Here is a 6,073-nt window from a genome sequence, read left to right as displayed (position 1 = left end):
CCTTTTTATTGATGTTGAAGCTATTTCTTTCCACTTAGTTTTCCTACTAACAGTCAGGCCCCTCTGCTGCAGGATCACTGGAGGTGCTGTCAAGATCCCACTCACCTGGAGATCACCCATGGGGCTGCAGAACAGCAAGGGTTGCTGCCAGTTTCTGCCTCCGCTATCCTCATACCAGAATGATATCCACCAGATGTTGGCCTGAGCTTTCCTTTATGAGGTGTCTTTTTGTGTATATGGGGCTCAGAGAATTGCTTGAGGAGACATTCTGTCCCTTATAAGAGCTCAAGTGCTGTGCTGGGAGTTCCGTTGTTTTGTACAGAGCTGCTGAGCTGGTACCTTTAACTCTGCTGCAGCTGAACTCATAACCTGCTGTTTTCCCAGGTACTCTGTCCTAGGAAGGTCAGCCTTATTTATAAGTTCCTGCCATGCTGCTGCCTTTTTTCTTAGATGCCCTGCCTGGCACAAAGTAGTCTGCATTGGTAGTGGCAGACTGCCTTGGTATTGGGGGATGCCCTTCCCCCCACGAAGTTGGGCCATCCCAGTTCCAGCTGCGCTTTTTGTGAAACTCTTAATCCAGAGTGTTTCAGATTTCTTGTCTCGTGGGTGTGGTACCCATCAAGCCAGATCACATCACCTGGTTTCCTGTCTCAGCCCCCTCCCTTTCAGTTGAATGGACAGCTCTGTCTCCCAGGCATTCCAGGCACCAGTTGAAATGGCCACCCAAACTTTTGTGAGTTTCTTTGTCCTGATGCATCCCTGACTGAAACTGCTGAAATGAAAACTCATGGCACTTTTATGCTCAGGAATCTCCTTGTCTGTTGGCAGTGAAAACTTCTTTGGAAATGTAGTGAGCACTCACTCTCTGCACTGTTCTTGCTGGTAACTACATTCCGAAGATGTTCCTATTCAGGCATCTTGGATCTTCCTTAATCTTATGATTTCTAAGAAAAACTCTATAAGTCGTATCTTATTTATTATTAATATTTTGAATTAAAGGTTTCTTTTGCATTATGTGTTTACACCACAGACGTAACGGTGATTTTCTGGAGGATCAATAGAACTAGCAGTAGACAACATAGGGAAAATTCTTCACAATATACTATATACATCTGTGTGTATTACACACATGTACAGGTAAATACACACACACACACATATATATACACACCTATATACATACACAAACACACAAACACACACACACACACACACCTTTATTTTGAAACAGAGTCTGACACAGTCTGTCACCCAGGTTGGAGTGCAATGGCATGATCTCAGCTCACAGCAACCTCCACCTACTGGTTCACATAATTCTCCTACCTAAACCTTTTGAGTAGCTGGGATTACAGGTGCACACCACCATTCCTGGTTAATTTTTTTATTTTTAGTAGAGACGAAGTTTCCCTATGCTGGCCACACTGGTCTCGAACTTCTGACCTCGTGATCCATGCACCTCAGCAGCTAGGATTATAGGTGTGAGCCACTGCGCCCAGCCACATGTAGAAGTGCAGTACTACATAGAACACTGAACATTACATGCTGCTGGGATTACAGGTGTGAGCCACAGTATCCAGCTGCATATATTTTTTTATTTCTCTTTTTAAGAATCCTGATCTTAAATGAGTTCACAGTTGGATGTAGAAGTGCAATGCTTAGATGCAGATGTGTACATATAGGATACAAAACTTAGATTTAAGTTATGAATAAATGTAATTCTTATAACTGACTATAACAGTATTAGAAAAGTCATATATTGATAAAACCTTCTTCAGAAAAAGGAACTTGAAAACTTAGAGGAACTGCTTCTGTCCAAAATATATGCATAGCTAAGGCTCTTACAATGGTGTGGTTTATAGGATAGATATCAGAGTGTAAATCCAATTTTTAAAACGTAGTCAAATGTATTAATCTTTTATTTTATGCCTATGATTATTTTGTTATTCAGAGAAAGGCTTTTCCAATTCCAAAATTCTTTAAAATCCTCTAGTGATTTATTTTTCGTGGTGTTTAAATCAATATTGAAACTTTCTGGAATTTACACTCTATTAGGTTTGAAGTTTTGTTCAACTTCTTTTCAGTTACATATTCACCATGGGAATTCTTTCATTATACAAATATACATCTTATGCTTTAAATTCAGAGGAAATTATGATATGTTATTCTATTGTGTGCTAACTAAAATGTTGCTTTGTTGACTTTGAATTCCATTAGCCATAAGAAAGAAAAAGATCTCTTGCATGAAAATAGCATGTTCTGGGAAAAAATTGCCATGCTTAGACTGGAACTAGACAAAATTCAACAGCAGAACCTGCTAAGGGAAAAAAATTTTTTTTGGAGGACATTGAAAGTGTGAAAGAAAAGAATGCTAATATTCAAAAGGCTATAAAATTGGATAAGGATGAATGAACAAAGACAGTATTTAAAGACAGTGGACAGCTTAGCATTTTGACAACGAAGAATAAAATGGTCAGTTCTGAATTGGAAAATGTGAGACACAGCTAGGAAACGCTGGAAATGGAAATTCAGTCATGTCCTTGTAGACTGGCTACTGCTCTACATGAATGTGACCAAAGCCAGATAGCAGAAAGAGACTTCTTTCCAGAGAACAAAACCTCAACAGGTTTATTTACAGGAGACAATGAATTCTCATACATCTAACCTGAAAGAGAACAGCAATATTCTTTCTGAACAACTGTAATGCTTATTGTAAAAATTAACAGCCTAAAAATTCAGCTCCATCACACAAGGTAAACTGTGAAAGAAAAGACAAGACAGGCTGCCATCTTTCCTGTTGGAGGAACTTAATTATTCCAGCCTGTGGGCATTGGAGAGTACAAACCGACCAGGGGCAGAAGAGTTCCCACAGCACAGCACAGCTGCTTTACCAAATCATGGCCAGACTGCTTCTGTTAGCAGGCACCTGATCCTGTTCCTTCTTACTGAACAGGACCTCCCACCTGGGGCTTACAGCTACCCTCACAGGTGTTCCCTGGCCTATGGAGATATGAAACATTCCTTAGACAGAGCTCCCACAGAGAAAGGCAGGCCACCATCTTTGTTATTTGGATGACTAGGTTCTGGCCTTAGGGCTTTGTAGAACCCAAGCTGACCAGGGGTGTAAGTGGTAGCTCAGCACAGCAGAGCCACCTTGCAAAAACATGGCCAGACCCTTGTTTAAGTCAATCCCCAACCACATTTTTAGTCACTGGGTACAGCTTTTCAACCAGGGTCTCTGGCTGCCTTCACTGCTGTTCTCTGGCTGACAGATGTTTCAGGCCTCCTTGAATCAGAGCTTCCAGAGAGAGGACCAGACTGTAATCTTTGTTGCTTGGGCAACTCAGCCATTTCAACCTTGGGACTTCAGAGTGTCTGAGGCAACCAGGGGCTGAAGTGAACCCCCAGCACAGCACAACTGCTCTACAGAAACATGGCCAGACTTTTTTAAAAGCAAGTCTCTGATCTTGTTCCTCCTGACTAGACAAGACTTCTGAAATTGTTTCCAGCCACCTCTCGTAGTTGTGTCCAGATTGGCAACAGGATTGTACCTCAGTGGTACAGAGGTCCCAGAGGAAGAAGCAGGCTATTATCTTTGTCTTTTTGCAGGCTTCGCTAGTGATACCTTGAGTCGCTGGAAGATATGAGGCAATTAGGTACTGGAGTGGACCCCCAGTATACCACAGCAGCCTTATGGGAAAGTGGCTGAACCGTTACGTGGGTGCTGGCTTCCATATCTCCTCAATGAGCAGGTCCTCCTGGCTTGGGTCTTTATCCAGGACACCACTGAAGCCAACAAACCAGTAGCAACTTGGCAATTTCTTGGACAGAGCTTCACAGATCGACTGAAATCCTCTCTGCCACTGCCTCTGCAGTGGATCTGCCCTTGTTACCTTCAGAATATCAAGAAAGCAAAGACCCTAAATGCCATATTGATAACTCTAACAAGCTGCAGTTGACCCAAGGAACAAGGCAGTCCATCTCTTGTGGATACCACATACCCCCCACTGCTTATCACTGGACAGGGAACTCTGGCTTGGGCCCATAGAACAGACCCTCTATCCTGGGATGATTACACTAAGTGATGGCTAACTCACATCTCTCTGGGGTAGAGCCCCCAGGAGACAAGCAAAGTGATGGAGCAGGAAGCCAGCTGATGTGAAGCCCAGAGGGCAGGCACAGCTATCTCTCTAGGCTCAACTGGGTCTTATGAGACACTTTATCCCAGCACTTTAGGACTGTGGAGGTCTGATCAGCCACATCTCATGTGAAGATTGCCCAGCAGAGATCACGTATGTGATTTTCCCTCTTAATAAAAGGAGACTTGCTTAAAAAAGAAGTCTGGCCACGTTTTTGTAGAGCAGCTGTGCTGTGCTGGGGCCTCACTTTTCAGAGAGTTATCTGAGGCGTGATATCTACTGGGCATTCTTGCACATGAGATGAAGCTGGTCTGACCTCAGCACTCCTTAGTCTGCTTGCCTCTCCCAGGGCCCCAGCCTGGCCACGCCTGCCTACAGGGCACTCTCAGCTGCCCACACCTTTGTTTCTGTGCCAGTGGACCAGGCCTGAGCAGTGAAGAGATGCAGCAAAGTGGACTCTTCAGGCATGCACCCGCCTCTACACTGCCTCTCCATACTGAAGCTCTTTATACAAAAACGTCCTACGTCACTATGCTGGTGTGTGTTTACATGAGTGGATTTTGCTGCACTTGCCCTACTAGCACATGGGAATGTAGCACACACTTCAACCCACACCAACTCCCATTGAAGAAAGAGCCATGGTAGGTAGAGGAACAATATCACAACCTCTGCCAACACCTTCTCCTTGTGCTAATTCTGTGCACGAAAAGGGAATGCTAATATACGTAGAGTGGTCGTTGCTGCTTAGGGGGTCACAGAGACGGCACCCAGACATGCACAGGCCAGCACCCCGGCCTGAACCAACACTACCTCCAATGCAACAGCACACACAGAAGGGGTATTCTGGCCGCCACCAAGCTGTCTTGCCTCCACCACTTCCACCACTGGGCAAATGCCAACAGGGAAGCAGGCAGGTTTGCATCTGCTAACACTCTGCCACAGCTGCCCCACTTTGCTGCCTTCAGTGCAGTATACTCCAAACTTTGAGGAGCCAGAGAACAAAGTTGAGACCCAATATAAGTTTCCCAGAGTTAAAGCACACAGCCCAGGAATTGAGAGGTGAATTTTGACCCCCTAAAATCCTCCAAAACCAAAGGTAGCTGCCTGATTCTACTTTAAACCACAATCAAACCCTCAAGATCATCAAATATGATAAAAGAAAAATATCCTGTGCAAAGGTCAGCAACCTCAAAGGTTGAAGGTGAATAAGCTCATAAAGATGAGGAAAAATCAGTGCAAGAACACTGAAACTCAAGATGTCAGCATGCCTTCTTTCCTCCAGATGATTACATCAACTGTTCAGCCTGTTCAAGTTTTCAGAACTGGCCAGAGGCTGACATGTCTGCAATGATACAAGTAGAATTCAGAATGTGGGTAGAAACAAAGTTCACTAAGTGAAAGAAGTATGTCATCATCCAATGCAAGGAGGCCAAAAATCATTGTAAAACATCGCAGGAGCTAACAGGCAATATATCCAGTATAAACAACATTACTGGTGCTCACTTTGGCAGCACATATATTAAAATTGGAATGATTCAGAGAAGATTAGCATGGCCCCTGCTCAAGGAGGACCTAAAAATTCATGAAGCATTCCATATTTGTAGAAAGAATCAATATCTTGAAAATGGCCATACTACCCAAAGTAATTTATAGATTCAATGCTGTCCCCGGCAAGCTACCAATGATCTTATTCACAGAACTGGAGGAACCCACCTTAAACTTCATATGGAAGCAAAAGAGAGTGTGGATATCCAAGACAATGCTAAGCACAAAGAACAAAGCCAGAGGCATCATGCTACCCGATTTCAAACTATAATACAAAGCTACAGGAATCAAAACAGCATGGTACTGGTACTAAAACAGAGAAATAGAGTAATGGAACAGAACAGAGGTCCTGGTGGCAATGCCACACATATACAACCATCTCACCTTTGATA

The 6,073-nt window shown here is 43.6% G+C and overlaps 1 non-coding gene across 1 annotated transcript; it reads left to right on the top strand.

The window, feature by feature from the left end:
- Positions 1-5,631: 5,631 nt before the first annotated feature.
- Positions 5,632-5,738, top strand: LOC141582107 (U6 spliceosomal RNA). Its single transcript, XR_012514938.1, has one exon. It is a non-coding gene; the product is annotated as a U6 spliceosomal RNA (small nuclear RNA).
- The last annotated feature ends 335 nt before the right edge of the window (positions 5,739-6,073 follow it).

Source organism: Saimiri boliviensis, chromosome 18 (genome assembly GCF_048565385.1).
Source record: "Saimiri boliviensis isolate mSaiBol1 chromosome 18, mSaiBol1.pri, whole genome shotgun sequence".
Taxonomy (NCBI): Eukaryota; Metazoa; Chordata; class Mammalia; order Primates; family Cebidae; genus Saimiri; species Saimiri boliviensis.
This window is presented reverse-complemented; position numbering and strand designations above follow the sequence as displayed.